Below are 15,190 nucleotides of genomic sequence, written 5' to 3' on the forward strand. Positions count from 1 at the left end.
TTGGGAAGCAGAAGCAGATATCAGAGCTCGCTATTCGGAACTATTTGGTGAGTCTCGAATTTCGAGGACGAAATTCTGTATTAGGGAGGGAGGAACTGGGATGCCTAGAATTTTCCATAATTTGAGTTTTATGCCTTAACCTGTTTTAATATTTATAATTTTTAATTTTCGGTATTTAATTTCTTAGCTCAGTTTTAAATTTTATATTATTTAATTAATTTAAATTTTCAGTGACAGTCGCTTTTAAATTTAATTTTTCCCGCGCTCTTGAGCTTCTTCTTTTAAATCTCTGCAAGGATTAGTATTTTAATTTTCAAACTATCAAATTCTATCTTTTATTTTGATCTGAGAAAATCCTAGCGTGTAATTTGGTGCGAACTAATTTAAAAATGTGAGTTATCTCCATAGTTTAACACTTTAAATTTTAATTGAAATTTTCACCTAGGTTTAGATTTAACCCTAACTTTTAAATCACACACACCTACTAACACCTAAACACACACACTCATTTTCGCCCAACACACACACACGCCGAGAGAAGAACGATTCCCCCTGTTCTTTATTCCCCTTTCCTTTGATTCTTCACCTAGCCCCTTCTAGCTTCGAATTTTCTTCAGAATCGCTCCATGGACAGCTAAAAAGGAAGCTCGTGATTGTTGTTCTCGGCTATTCTCCATATTTCCTACCAGTTCTCCTCTCGGCCACGGCATTCTTTTTCCTTTGGTTCATCGATTCTTGTTTAATCTAGCTAGGCAAGATTGTGGCTCATTTCTTGCAACTTATATTTGATTATTGTGTGCTACATTGTGGTGATAATATTTGCTCTATCCAATTCCGATTGTAAAAAAAATATACGTGCCATGTTCTTTTCCTTGTTCTCATGGCTGGGATTATTTTTTTTACACTGGGATTTTGATTGCCGTTAGCTTATTATTGCACTTATGAGATAAATGATGGAGTTAAAATCTTGAATGCCATTGTCTATATGCTTCTGTATTTTCGAAATTTTCCAAAAAAAATTTGGCAGCCTTGTTTGAATTCTGTCGTGTGGTTGATGGTATTGATTGGTGTGGAGATTTAGGAGCTACCACGGTTGATATGTAGTTCACGTGGTAGCAATAGATTGAGCCGGAGGTGATTAAAGATTTGGAGGGTGAATGACCGAGTTTGGCAGCAACCTGGGGAATTGTTTTGGGCTGCCGGGTTTGAGAATTTGGTGAGGGGTTATGGCGATTGTTTAGGGGTTTTGGATGAGCCTAGGGGTTAGCATTGACGCTAGGATAGTGGCTTGAGGATCGGAGGACAGTTTGGTAGGTTTTGGGTTGGTTTGAGGAAGGGTGTTTAGCAAGATATTTGTAGGCCATACTGCTTTCCACCTCTCTTGCGAGTTCACAGCAGGGTTGGTGGATACCTTATAGCGCTAGGGAAGTTGACGCTTTTAACGGAATTTAATTTGGTTGAGCTTTCCCTAAGCTTTAAGCCTTGAGTCTTTAGAGGAGCAGAATTTTAGGCAAATATTTTTGTTTGGATGTGAGCTTTTAAGTCAAGTATAGAAAAGGACTCGGGTTAAGGGTACGGAACTTGAATTAACTTAAGAGATTATGGAAGTGTTGTTTCAAGCAGTATCTCTTTTGGGAAAGTATCGAGTGAGTTATAAGATTGTAGGGCGAACCGCTCCTCTCACCTAAGTGCTTAAATCATGGTTTAGAATTTCACCCCTTGTACCTCCCTAAATCACCATTCCAGTCATTCACCATCGAGTCCTTTGCATGTTCATTGAGTCATTATCTTCATAACTTTACATCAACATGTGCATGCTAAGTCTCAAATTCAATAAAGGAAAGAAATATTTCTGAACGAAGTGAGATGGTTGTTACTACATATTCATGTGTTCGTGTGGGGCTGAAAGACGTTTTCGCCTCCCTTACCAAATCATTATGGGTTTCCTTACCTTAGCATGTGTTCGTGTGGAGCCGGAGCTATTCTGGTCTCCCTTACCAATATAGGGCAAGTACGGGTTGGGTTTCATATCAACCTCCTTGCGGCATTGTGCACTATAGCCATGATCATGATCGCAATCACAAAGTCACAATTCATGAATCGGAGTTCACTCAAAATTCATATGACCATGTTCAGTACATTTTATGCTATTTAATGAGTTATTTGACTTAGGCTTGCACATGTCACATTCATGCATTTATTCTTTACACCTGTTCGTTACCTTTAAGTTCGGGGGCACTAACGGTTATTTTATTACGCACTATTTTGAATTTTGTGTGTACTTTTAGGAGCTACCACGGTTGATATGTAGTTCACGTGGTAGCAATAGATTGAGCCGGAGGTGATTAAAGATTTGGAGGGTGAATGACCGAGTTTGGCAGCAACCTGGGGAATTGTTTTGGGCTGCCGGGTTTGAGAATTTGGTGAGGGGTTATGGCGATTGTTTAGGGGTTTTGGATGAGCCTAGGGGTTAGCATTGAAGCTAGGATAGTGGCTTGAGGATCGGAGGACAGTTTGGTAGGTTTTGGGTTGGTTTGAGGAAGGGTGTTTAGCAAGATATTTGTAGGCCATACTGCTTTCCACCTCTCTTGCAAGTTCACAGCAGGGTTGGTGGATACCTTATAGCGCTAGGGAAGTTGACGCTTTTAACGGAATTTAATTTGGTTGAGCTTTCCCTAAGCTTTAAGCCTTGAGTCTTTAGAGGAGCAGAATTTTAGGCAAATATTTTTGTTTGGATGTGAGCTTTTAAGTCAAGTATAGAAAAGGACTCGGGTTAAGGGTACGGAACTTGAATTAACTTAAGAGATTATGGAAGTGTTGTTTCAAGCAGTATCTCTTTTGGGCAAGTATCGAGTGAGTTATAAGATTGTAGGGCGAACCGCTCCTCTCACCTAAGTGCTTAAATCATGGTTTAGAATTTCACCCCTTGTACCTCCCTAAATCACCATTCCAGTCATTCACCATCGAGTCCTTTGCATGTTCATTGAGTCATTATCTTCATAACTTTACATCAACATGTGCATGCTAAGTCTCAAATTCAATAAAGGAAAGAAATATTTCTGAACGAAGTGAGATGGTTGTTACTACATATTCATGTGTTCGTGTGGGGCTGAAAGACGTTTTCGCCTCCCTTACCAAATCATTATGGGTTTCCTTACCTTAGCATGTGTTCGTGTGGAGCCGGAGCTATTCTGGTCTCCCTTACCAATATAGGGCAAGTACGGGTTGGGTTTCATATCAACCTCCTTGCGGCATTGTGCACTATAGCCATGATCATGATCGCAATCACAAAGTCACAATTCATGAATCGGAGTTCACTCAAAATTCATATGACCATGTTCAGTACATTTTATGCTATTTAATGAGTTATTTGACTTAGGCTTGCACATGTCACATTCATGCATTTATTCTTTACACCTGTTCGTTACCTTTAAGTTCAAGGGCACTAACGGTTATTTTATTACGCACTATTTTGAATTTTGTGTGTACTTGTAGTTATGTAGTACTCGTTAACCCCCCCCCCCCCCCCAATGATCTTGCTGGGTTTTTTAGACTCACCCCACTTCTTTGTACTTTCAGGTGAGGACGAGTATCAGTGGACTAAGGGGCAGGATCCCCTGAGCGAGGTTCCCGGAGGTGCAGGCCTGTGACCGTGGCTCCATTTATTTTTCCGTTGTGACATTTCAGTTTGAGAGTCTGTAATAAATTACATTTCTACTCTCTTGTTTTATTCGGTAGCAGGATGCGTTTCCCTGCGTAACAACATTTGTCTTGTTTTGATTTTTTGGGTTGGTTGCCCGGTGTGGCACACTACTAGCATGTTACTTGTTTTTTATACTTGTACGATGTCTGGGAGACGTTATTTAAAATATTTTGAACTGCTGTTTTTGTTGTTAGTTTGTTCTAAAAACAAACGGGTCATGCTGAAATTTTTAAAAAATTTTAATTACTTTAAAAATCCGTGTATTATTTTTTTTTATTTATTTGAGTATTAATAGCTAGTCGTTTCATAGTCCATCATATCTCTAGTTCAATCTACAAGTTTGCATTATTCCACACAAAGTAAATTGTTTGAAAATTAGTATAGACACATGAGAAGAAAAAGATTCAGTTGACTAACTCCAACTAAATCAATTTAAGGAGTTTTTCTAGGGTCAACTACTACAGTGTTTTCAGGACCTAAGTTTACTCATCAGTTGAGCATTACTCAATCAGCAATCACCGATCCCATCAAAGTGGTATCGAAGTAGTCTACACAACCTAATCGATCCTAGCAAGTGGTATCAAGGATAGGTTCTTCATGTTTCTGAACTTATCAATATGGACGCACTCAGAGTCATGGCCAAAAGGTTTTGGTTCACAACCTTTGAAAACTGCAATGCCAAAACTGCAAACACTTGTTCTACAGTTAAGAATATTTTGCAGCATGAGGAAGTCACAGAATAAGAAAGCATGAGTCCACCAATCGAATTTATTGAGGAACCATGTTGTTCAAATGAACCCGCAAAAAATTATAAGGAAAACTGCATCATGGCTCATGAAGATCAATCATCCAGCGAAGAACAAACCCCTGAACAACCCTCCACAAACGGACAAGTATTTTATTTAACTCTAATAAATTTACACGAGAGGAGTTAGCCGAAGCATTGCATGACATGGAAAATGAGTACCAGAGACTGTGCTTAGCATTCGAAAAAGTTAAAGCTAAGCAGAATGACTTTCCAGAGTGTTCAACTGAACCTGACTGGAAATTTCAGTTGAGAATATCAATCTAGAGGCAAAGAATTTCAAGCTTAGGACGGAGAATGATAAGATACAAGTTGAAATCAGAAAATCTGAGGATGACTAAACTAATTCAAACATGGAATAAGTCTTTAGTTTTGTTGACAGAATTGCATGAGTCACAAAAACCAATAGGAGACAAAACTGGTATCGGGCATAGAGATAAGGATTGCAGACCAACTGAGAACAGTACTCAACCTAAACTGAATATGTGCAAAGGAAAATATATCCACATTGTCAAGTCCAGTTTAGGATGTGAACAAATTAATCCTACCCAAGAGAATGATGAAAATGTTGAGGCTTGGAACAGTTTCCGAAAGTTTGGAATTGGATATGTGCAGGAGAATTCTTGTACGAAGCAAGACTGCAAGCTCATTCAAGCTAAATACACCTTCGTAATGGAGCGCCACAACCGTAGATCTTACAGGAGGCTTGATCTAAGGAAGAACAGTAGAGCTAATAAAGAAGGAAGGGTGAAAACTCACACTACCCCACTAACATATTCTTGAACACATCATCTACCTCACAACAAGCATTGTGCATATAACTCATACTCAAATGCATATAGTTTATCTGAAAATCACACAAAGCACAAATCGCGAACTTTGTGGGATCCATCTTGTAATCAACGATTAAGTTAATACAAGTATGGATTCTTAAATTTCTAATCAATAGAGGACCCACGAAAAATGGGTACCATGGTTGAGTTTGATTTTGTGTCTACAGGAGAAAAAGAGCTAAAGAAATCATGGGATCAGTTTGGAACAGAAAGCTAAACTAGTAGTTCATCCCAAACTATAGTGTAGATAAACTAAGAAGAAATCATCTTAGTCAAACTAAAGTTGACCAAATGAAAACATTAGTTCAGGATAAAACTGAATCAAAGAGGAACGTTAGTCTACCTCTTACTAAATACAAGAAGACATCAACTGAATGCATCATCAGACTAAGCTCTCACTCCCTTATTTATTTATAACATTTATCAGTGTTTTATCCTTGCACCATTAATATGTTGAGTATCTTTGCTTCATTAATTTGTTATTAGCAATAAACTGCAATTATATTAGTTCATAAATAGTAAGAACAACATAGTAGATAGAAACAAAAAATTTTTTTATAGATTCTTAAGGGTAATACAAATTTCTACTTCTACACCCATAATCCAACAACCCATTGAGTGATACAACTCAGCAGTTGCAACCTCATGATAGGCTGGGGAGGCGGTGATTCTATTTAGTATTTGAAGCTCCTTTAGAAGCTTCAATAGAGAAATTTATTCATGATTGAAGACATTCTCGTACTTAGTTTCACCAATTATTTGCTTGTACTTCCCCAATATCTTATCCTCATAACGAGGAAGTGGAAATTGAGTCCCTTGTAGAGCCTTGATTTTTTTCCTCTAAAGCATTCACCTTGGCTTCAACTCCATCTTCATAGAACTTCAGTTGTGCTTCCATGTCTATTTATTTTGCCGAATTATAGCTAAACGGAAGCATGCGAATGTTCCTTTTATAGAAAATGATATGATAACAAAAATTAATTTTACACTCACAACTCTCCATTAATGTTTTAGGGAATATGAAGAGACAACATGACTCCCAACACACATGTTCACAAATAATCAGCTCATAAAGGAAATAGAAAAAGTGTTGCAGAAGTCAACTGATAATGCAAACGTCTTAAAGATATGTCAGTGGATGAGATCAACTGATTCCATTTAGTTCACTAGAACCAAATATATCATGAATTTAGGGGGAACATCAGTACTCATGAAGGCAATAAAAATAGCAGCTGTTCACAACAGTAAATTAAAACGAAGCAAACCCCAACAAGAAATTTCAATTGATGAGATCAACTGATCTCATCAAATCTTGCGGATTCTACTTGAACATATCATTTATTAAGGGAAACAATTGTGCTCAAAGTACAGTAGTCATATGCAGATATTTTAAAGCAGTTCATGACATACTTAAAGAAATTTCCAGCAGATAAATCTTCACTCAAATCCATCAAACATCAAAATGAAAAGATCATCATTTATGACCTGACAAGAAGAATCGAAGAGTTGTTGATCAAATCAGAAAAGAAGAAAGAGGGACAAAACTGTCAAAGAGGATATGGTGAAAAGACTCTGTCAACATCAAAAGAAGAGAGAGAGAGAAATTCTAGTCGATTATGTCAATATCAAAAAGGGGGAAATTTTTGAAATTAAAGTATTTTGATATTGACTTAATCCAGGCTACATCACAAGATCAACTGATCCTATCGAGAGTCAAGCACAAAAAGACATAAACTGACCAAGACTCTCAAGCCAATACAATGATATCAACTAAGTCGATCAGCATAACAGAGGCGTAGAGATCAACTTAGCACAGTTAGTAAAGAAGCAGTGTCACTCAGCTATCAGAGCAGTTGAGAAAAGATAAACTGATAGAATGAAGATAATTGGATTCAGCTTACTGAGCTAAACTGAATCAGTTGGACTTTACTCATCCGTCATATAAACTGATCAAGAGTCTGAGCGATTCAAGTCAAATAAACGGAACTCTTGTGGATAAGTTTTTTTCGTACTAGACAAAGAGCCAAAAGAAGAAACAGTCACAGTGTACTATCTTGACAGAGAATGTCTGCGGAAAAGACAAGCCAACGGAAATGATTTGAATTCAAATCAGATGATTGTCTGCCAAGTATAAATACCCATCATTGAGACACTTCAATTCATCCAACTCATAAGAAATCTTAAAAACATGTTGCTAAATTTTTACCCGCAAGTGCACGATGTCAAGTTTTAATATATAGTGAGTAAAGTATCGTTCCCACTAGGAGTAATATGAAATTATCTAGTACTTGTAATTAAAATAGTCCTAATTTTATTTAGAAAATCAATAATGAAGATATTTGCAGTAAAATAAAATAATCACTGAATTTTTATAGCATGAACACAACTTTCAAAAAAATTTCAATCAGAGGAAAAATGGTCTAGAGGTTTTGATTTCACCTGTTTTCGACAAAAACTACTCTTAATTAAATTATTTTCATGATCTTCTATTCAATTAACAGCCAAGAACACTTAATTATATTATTTCCCTCTACCGAGCAACAAATAATGTGTATCAACTAAAATTCAATTTCAATATCCCTATTAAAAATTTAGTCTTAGTGATATGTGTAAAACGATGTTCTTCCTATGGCTTCATTAACGTTATATACTCTCCCGAGCTATATAAACAATTAACGTGTATTTTCTATTGGTCCTATTCAAAATCCCCTCTCCCGAGTGCCGGATTCCAAATAAATATTACAATTCAATTATTGATCAAGTAATTGAAACAAAAATCAATACTAGAAAAACAATTAATCTACTAAAATTCAATCCAAAAATATCAAAAAGATGAAGAAGCACCAGGCTACATCAACCTCTAAACTAATAAAAATTTAGTTCATAATCAAAATATTGCAAAAACAATTCATGTTCATGAAACTAGACATCAAATCAAAGTTAAATGAGAAAAGATAAAGAAACAAAATCCAAAGATGTGATGCCGTGTCCGGATAGCGCGATCTTCTTCCTTGTTCTAGATTTTCTCTTCAAGTTTGCACTGATTTTTCCTTCAAGCTTCTCTCTCGATCGTGCGTGTGATTCTCCTCCGATTTGCGGCTGCTTTCCCCTATTGTGTGCTCTTGAAAGTTCCTTTTATATGTGCTCCAAATCCAATAAATAAAAGTCCAAGAAGATCCACAAGTTTCCTTCCCGAAAAACAAAAAAAATTGACTTTCGCGATTGCGCGGGCGCGCATGAGAAGACGGGCGCCCGCGCATATGATTTTGTCCTCATTTTCTTCAAAATTGCTCAGACGGCGCGGCCCGCGCACAGCTCTTGGGTCTGAAATTATGCATCATGCGACAGTTTTTAAAAAATCATATCTCACAATCTAACCTTCGGATTGAGCTGAAATTTTGACAAAAGCTTCAAAACATCTTAAACTTTATTATGAACGGTGGATATTCTATTTAAAATTTCAATAATTCCCAGTAAATGTTTTAAGTTGCTGCTCCGTATTTCATCCTTCCGCTTCTTCTTGCTACTTTTGCGTCAATCCTTGCAACTCACAAAAACAACAACAAATATGTATAAAATCCACTCGATACATCACAAAAGTCATGTCAAATCATATATAAATTAAGTGCATAAAATGCACTTATCAAATTCCCCCAAACATAAACTTTTGCTAGTCCCGAGCAAAACAATAATGAGCAATATAGTCGGCCTCCAAATTTTTACATTTCAAGATTCAATACACATGTCCGCTAATTTTCTCAAGAGTTCTCGTGTGTGTGTGATTTTCCAATCTTGTCTATCCTCCTCGCTTTCGATACACTAGTGCAACAAGTTTGTTTCATAGATTCATCAACTCCGCCTCTAGTTTCAAAACACTCTCCATCAAGTTCAACTTATACTAACTAAGATCAAAAGGAATTTTAAAGTTAAATCATAGTTTTTCGTAAAATTGCCGGATTTTGCACCTAGTTTTATTTTATTTAGCCCCAATAATTACCCACAGACTTAGCTATAACTAAAGATAGGATTCAAATTTCAGTCCCCTCGTCTATAGCCCGGATGGAGCATCAACCCCATTGTTTTCTGCAAACTTAGCCATGGATTGGTGATTAGGATTTCAATCCCTTTCCAGGCTCGGATGGAGTTGTTAAATTTTCTATGTTGCTTTGGCAACTTTTTAGCTTTTAATAATTTTTTTTTATTGCCTAAATCATTTCTAAGCTTGTAGAAGTCTACCTCGGTTTCAAGTATAAATCACCAAAGTTAAGAATCAAATCATCCAATTCACTCACAAAATCACAATGTTTTTCTAATCACCATGGTCTAAACAATCAAGGCATAGTGCATATTTTGTGAGAACTCAAGATTAAATATAGCTAACATTGACCTTTTTCAGCACAAAAAATTATTTTCATCATAGGCCAACACAAGTACACATCATGCCTTTAACTCAAACTAACTCATAAAAATTTTAATCAAAAATTTTAAACAACACCCCCCCCCCCCCACCAAACTTAAAATGTGCATTGTCCTCAATGTACAAAAAATAAAGTAAAATAAGGACACATACCTTGGGCACCGAGCGTCAATACTCGACATCATCTTAATCACTCAAAGCTCTTCATGTAGGGGTGGCGCCTAAACTTTCAGCGCTTCACCTTTTTACCTACACAACTCAAAATTATTATTTATGTCTAGTCTCAACATGCACAAAAAAAAATAAATATAATAAAAAGGAAAACAACTAAAAGAAACTAAAAATAAAGAAAATAAAAATAATAGCTTGGGTAGCCTCCCAAGAAGCATTTAGTTTATAGTCCATAGCCCGACTATATTCTGATTCTAGCCCGGTTCCACTTTGTTGGATGTCATTCCCTTCTCTTTCACACTCCAAACATATTCAACAACCCTTTTGATCGTTGATTTTTTTTTCTTCTTCTTCTTTTTTAGCACCGACGGATCCTTCTCTATTGGCATTTCTATAGCACTAACATCTGCACGACAGCTTTCCATCTTCTTTGATTCTTCAATCATGAGCACCTTCTCCGTGGATGTATTGTTAGCCTCTTTGAACACATTAAAAATCACTTTCTCCCAATCAACTCCCATCGGCAGCTCTCTTTTCTTAACATCAATCTTGGCTTCAGCAGTAGCCAAGAACGGTCTCCCAAAAATCAAAGGCATATTTCCGTCCTCCTCCATATCTAACACAACAAAATCCGCAGGAAAAATAAATTTATCTACTTTTACCAGAACATCATCAATGATTCCACGCGGATATTTGATAGATCTATTAGCTAGCTGCAATGCAATCGTCGTGGGCTACACCTCTCCAAGTTCTAAACTCCTGAAAATAGACAATTGCATTAAGTTAATGCTAGCTCCTAAATCACAAAGTGCTTTATTAAAATTATAAAAACCAATAATTCAAGGAGTCGTAAAACTCTTGGATCTTTTAATTTCTTTCGTAGCTTCTTTTGCAGGATAGCACTGCACTCTTCAGTCAAGTTCACAGTCTTGAACTCCTCCAACTTCTGCTTCTTAGACATTACCTCTTTCAAGAATTTAGCATAATTCGGCATTTGCATCAAAGCATCGGCGAACGGAATATTGATGTGAAGTTTCTTGAAAATCTATCCAAATCCTCCTTCTTGAATCTCTGAGGATATGGAAGCTTCGGCTTAAACATAGGTTTCTCTTCAGGCTCATCCTTCAACTCCATATGCTCTTTCTCACTAACTTCAACCTCTTCAACTTTCTTCTCCTCCTTCTCCACTTCAAATTTTGACTCATTGACTCCAACCTCTTTTCCGCTTCTCAACTCGATGGCTTTACAATATTCTAATGGATTTACCTCAGTATTACTTGGAAACTGACCTCTGTTGTGATCTTTCAATGCATATGCCAACTGCCCAATTTTTATTACATATATTTCATCATGGAGCCCATATTGACCATATGTGTCTCCAAGCTATCGAGATGATTTTCAGTTCTCGTCATCCTCTTACCATATTCAGTGACAAAATTACTTACAACATCTTCTAACGAAGGATTCCCTTCTCCCTCGATAGCCTCCATAACCTCTTTGGTTGATGTAATGAGCTTGTTCAGGAGGGTGAAGTTCCTCGATGGCAACCGACATACCTGCTTGATCTGCAACACTCACCTTGTTCACTGCAGCTACTTGTGTCGTCAGTGCAGATAATTGGGCAGAGATGGAAGTGAGAGGATCAACTGCATATGCTCCAACAAATTTCTTGACTCCCATACATTCAGACGGCCATTGGAAACTATTGATAGTCATCTGCTCCAGCATGTCATAGGCCTGTACAGGGTCCTTAGCAAAGATGGTTCCTTCAGCAGAGTCCACAAACATCCTCGTAGGCGCATTCAATCCATTGTAGATCCACTCAATTTGGTCTCAATCTACAAAATTGTGGTTAGGAAAACGTCTTAATAAATCTTTGTACCTTTCCCAAGTTTCATATAATTGTTTTGAATCATGCTGATGAAAGGTGTTGATCTCAATCTTCAGCTGGGTGGACTTGGCAGGTGGAAAGTACTTTGCAAGAAACTTGATTGCCATTTCCTCCCATGTATTAATACTGCCCAACGGCAATGTTTGTAACCAAATTCTAGCTTGGTCCCTGAGAGAAAAAGGAAACAAGAGTAAACGTATAATATCCTCAGAAACACCATTCATCTTTACTGTATATGTTATCTCCAATAAATTCCACAGGTGTAGATGAGGATCAGTTGTGGCGCTTCCATTGAATTGGTTCTGCTGAACCATGTTGATCAAGTCCGGCTTCAGCTCGAAATTATTTGCATTGATAGTCCCTCGAGCGATTCCAGAATAGTGAGCCTGGATCGTTGGCCGAAAGTGATCTCTGATTAGCACCAAGGGAGCTTGATTTTCTACAGCCATATTTTTTTGTTCTTTTTCTCTCCTTTCTCTTCTCAAATCACGTGTTGTTTGTTCGATTTCTGAATCAAAAAATAAAGAATTCGCGCTTTGAGATCTTCTCATAAACTGCTATGAAGAACAAAGAGAAATCAATATGTAACTTAAAATAAAATAAAATAAACTCTAAATTAAAATCTAGACTAATTGGTAACAAGACTAAAATAAAATAAAAAATTACTCCCCAGCAACGGTGCCAAAAACTTGTTGCAAAATTTGTGTCCGCAAGTGCACGGTGTCAAGTTTTAATATATAGTGTGTAAAGTATCTTTTCACAAGGAGTAATATGAAATTATCTAGTACTTGTAATTAAAATAGTCCTAATATTATTTAAAAAATCAATAATGAAGAGATTTTCAAAAAAATAAATAATCACTGAATTTTTATAGCACGAACAAAACATTCAAAGAATTGTCAATCAGAGGAAAAATGGTCTAGAGGTTTTGATTTCACATGTTTTCAACAATAACTACTCCTAATTAAATTATTTTCATGAATTCTATTCAATTAATAGTCAAGAACACTTAATTATATTATTTATCTCTCCCGAGCAACAAATAATATGTATCAACTAAGATTCAATTCCAATATTCCTATTAAAAATCTAGTCTTAGTGATATGTGAAAAACGATGTTTTTCCTAAGGCTTCATTAACGTTATATACTCTCCCGAGCTATATAAACAATTAACGGTGTGTTTTCTATTGGTCCTATTCAAAATCCCCTCTCCCGAGTGCCGGATTCCAAATAAATATTACAATTCAATTATTGATCAATTAATTGAAACGACAATCAATACTAGAAAACTAATTAATCTACTAGAATTCAATCCAAAAATATTAAAAAGTTGTAGAAGCGTCTCAACCAGGCTACATCAACCTATAAACTAATAAAAATTTAGTTCATAATCAAAATATTGCAAAAACAATTCATGTTCATGATACTAGACATCAAATCAAAGTTTAATCAGAAAATATAAAGAAAACAAATCCAACGATGCGATGTCGTGTCTGGATAACGCGATCTTCTTCCTTGTTCCAGATTTCCTCTTCAAGTTTGCGCAGATTTTTCCTTCAAGTTTCTCTCTTGATCGTGCGTGTGATTCTCCTCCGATGTGCTGCTGTTTCCCCATCTTGTGTGCTCTTGAAAGTTCCTTTTATATGTGCTCCAAATCCAATAAATAAAAATCCAAGAAGATCCACAAGTTTCCTTCCCGAAAAACTAAAAAAAATGACTTTCGCGATGGCGCGGGCACGCTTGAGAAGAGAGGCACCCGCGCATATGATTTTGTCCTCATTTTCTTCAAAATTTCTCAGACGGCGCGCCTGCGCATGTAGATAGGCACGCCCGCGCACATCTCTCAGGTCTGAAATTCTACATCGCGCGTCAATTTTCAAAAAATCATATCTCACAATCTAACCGTCGGATTGAGCTGATTTTGACAGCAGCTTCAAAACATCCTAACTTTATTATGAACGGTGGAGATTGTATTTAAATGCCTCAATAATTCCCAGTAATGTTTTGAAGTTTCTGCTCCGTATTTCACTCTTCCGCTTCTTCTTGCTACTTTTGCTCCAATCCTTACAACTCACAAAAACAACAAAAAATATGCATAAAATCTACTCGATACATCACAAAATTCAAGTCAAATCATATATAAATTAAGTACATAAAATGCACTTATCAAGCATACATACTCAAATCAGAGGTAAACTAAATTCCTCCAATTTACTCACTTGATCGAGAAAGCAGGCATTGCAAAGTCTATCATAAGAGTCAAAGAACACAAGCAAGAGCATTCAAGTAGAGAAAATATCAATTAGTGTGAAGTGTTGTTTATCAACAGGTTTTGTATCAGTGTGATCAGTTGAGGTGCTGCAAACCTCGTTGTAACAAGAAGCAATCGTGAACATAGTTCTTGAAGAGTTTCTAAGAGTTCTGGGATAGGCAGTGTGTGTAAGTCCTAGTCTTGGAGTGGGTTTTTGCAAGTCGATTGTAATAGTCAAAGTTTTCTAGAGTGAATCATTTCGAGATGGAAGAAAGGGTGACGTAGGAGTATTTGTGTAACGCCCCAAAATTATATTAATTGAGTTTATTTGAGGTATTTGGAGATTATAAATTTCGAGGGCCGAATTGATATTTTTTCAGGGTCTATTTTGGAATTTTTGAAATTTTGGGGACTAAATTGCAAATTTTAAAAAGTTGACTTAGTTTTTAATTATTGGAAGCGTGACTAGGCTCTCCATTATTCTCCTTCTCCTCTCCCAAATCGTGCACCACCATTTAAGATAAGAAACGTTTTCTCCAAGCTTTTAATATTCGGTTTTTGCTCGATCCGTGCGGCAAAAATTAAATCTGAAGGCATATTCGCGATCACGGCATCGAAGGCTTCGTTCTATCGTAAGTTTTTCTTTGATCAAATGTTATTCATTTTTCAGATGTAGTTGGAATCGAATGATTTTTGGATATGTTGTGTATGAGCTAGCATATATCATTTATTCGAAGTCGGATCGGAAATGTAACGTCGTTCAGATTTGTTATGAATTTTTAGGATAAATTTGAGAATTTGGGTTTTGGGATTTGTTGGTCTTGTGTTGATTTGGACGAATTGTGATTTTTATGAGTTTTTTTATATTGTTATGTTGCTATCTGTGGTTTTTGATTTTTCAAATTATAGTGGTTATGCCATCGGTTTTAATTTTCATAATTTGGGGAGTTTGATTGAATTTTGGATTTTATTTGGGGTTGATTGGTTTTTATTAATTTCTTTTGTAGTAGCCCGTAACCAAAATCAGTAATTAAGAAATTCATCATAATTACTTGGGAAGAGTTCGGAAGCTCCGATGGTATTACGTCAGGCATGACGTGTGGCAAGATCGGAAGCTC

The sequence above is a fragment of the Henckelia pumila genome, chromosome 4, assembly GCF_033568475.1.
Source record: "Henckelia pumila isolate YLH828 chromosome 4, ASM3356847v2, whole genome shotgun sequence".
Lineage (NCBI taxonomy): Eukaryota > Viridiplantae > Streptophyta > Magnoliopsida > Lamiales > Gesneriaceae > Henckelia > Henckelia pumila.